Below are 1,892 nucleotides of genomic sequence, written 5' to 3'. Positions count from 1 at the left end.
TGGCTGGGCTGTGTTAAAGAGGTCTAAAGTGATGAATGATTCCACACTGGCTAGTGAAAGCAATCTTTCTCATCCAGCGCTTATTAAACTGGGAGGCCGGCATGTTTGTCTCGTGGGTGAAACTGACTGTCCAGGAAAATGCAATTCATTGAGATTCTGTGCATGTGCTGCCAGTTGAACTGCCAGACTTCTGGCTTTTCTAAACAAATATTGATATGACCAAATATTCATATATTATATGCAATATATATATAATATATATATCATTAGTTAAGCTGTGTATCTTCTAATTAATTTGATTACATACATTTTTTATCAATTGAAAACCCTAATAATTTCCATGTCACACATTTCATTTGGTCTCTTAAGCCTGGATGCTTTAATTGTCATGGGAGCGAGAGAGAGGTACATTTTTCCATTTCAAATTAGTTTCACATCATCTCATGTTATTATTCTAACAATTATGTAAATACTTTTAAATAAGCAAGTAAATAAATAAATGTAACAATTTCTTGTCCACATTCTTTTCAATTTCCACATTCATCCATCACATTTCAAAGGGTCCAAATACTTTATTTACATTTATTTTGTAATAAAATTAAGTAACAATGTTTAACTATTCAATTGTTTGTTTTTGTAATTGTTTGTTTGTTTTTGTAATTGTTTATTTATTTAAATAAGATACATTAATAAATCAACGTGTTCAATATTTTAAATATATTTATTTTCTTAATGAATCTGTAAATGAATAATCAATCAATCAATCAATCAATCAATAGAAAACACAAGAGTATTTCAACCCTTAACATGCACTGTATGAATGAATGAATGAATGAATGGATGGATGGATGGTTTGGATTGTGCATGGATCAGGTGGTTTGAGCAAACAAACCAAAGTTGTATTTATTAAATATTCACCACTATGTTCATGTTCATATATACACTGAACAAAATTATAAACGCAACACTTTTGTTTTTGCACCCATTTTTCATGAGCTGAACTCAAAGATCTAAGACTCTATGGACACCGGGTGGCTGGTCTCAGACGATCTTGGAGGTGAAGATGCTGGATGTGGAGGTCCTGTGCTGGTGTGGTTACACGTGGTCTGCGGTTGTGAGGCCGGTTGGATGTACTGCCAAATTCTCTGAAACGCCTTTGGAGACGGCTTATGGTAGAGAAATGAACATTCAATTCACGGGCAACAGCTCTGGTGGACATTCCTGCAAACAGCATGCCAATTGAATGCTCCCTCAAAACTTGCGACATCTGTGGCATTGTGCTGTGTGATAAAACTGCAGATTTTAGAGTGGCCTTTTATTGTGGCCAGCCTAAGGCACACTTGTGCAATAATCATGCTGTCTAATCAGCATCTTGATATGCCACACCTGTGAGGTGGATGGATTATCTCGGCAAAGGAGAAGTGCTCACTAACACAGATTTAGACAGATTTGTGAACAATATTTGAGAGAAATAGGCCTTTTGTGTACATGGAAAAAGTCTTAGATCTTTGAGTTCAGCTCATGAAAAATGGGGGCAAAAACAAAAGTGTTGCGTTTATAATTTTGTTCAGTGTATATATATATTATAATGGGAACATTTTTTTTTTTTGGGATTGTGTTTTTTTTGCGAGTTTGATGACATTCATAAATTAAATTTAAGCATAATAGTGCAAATACTTGGGGGCCACTTTTGTATCAGGCAGCAGCAATACAATTAAACTTCACAAAGCTCATCTGGCGCTCTTTCACCAAAGTGAAGAAAACAAAAAACCCTAATGAACAGACTTGGGCGCGGGATGCTCGAGGAACACAGCGTCACTTTCGCTCTCGATGTCCCCATTCCTCTCCTAAGACACTTTCGGCTCGGCTCTGTGCTATCTAACAATACTCGA

This window comes from Sinocyclocheilus rhinocerous, unplaced genomic scaffold (assembly GCF_001515625.1).
Source record: "Sinocyclocheilus rhinocerous isolate Xijiao unplaced genomic scaffold, SAMN03320098_v1.1 scaffold1267, whole genome shotgun sequence".
Lineage (NCBI taxonomy): Eukaryota > Metazoa > Chordata > Actinopteri > Cypriniformes > Cyprinidae > Sinocyclocheilus > Sinocyclocheilus rhinocerous.
The sequence above is the reverse complement of the archived record's forward strand: the minus strand, read 5'-3'. Positions refer to the sequence as shown.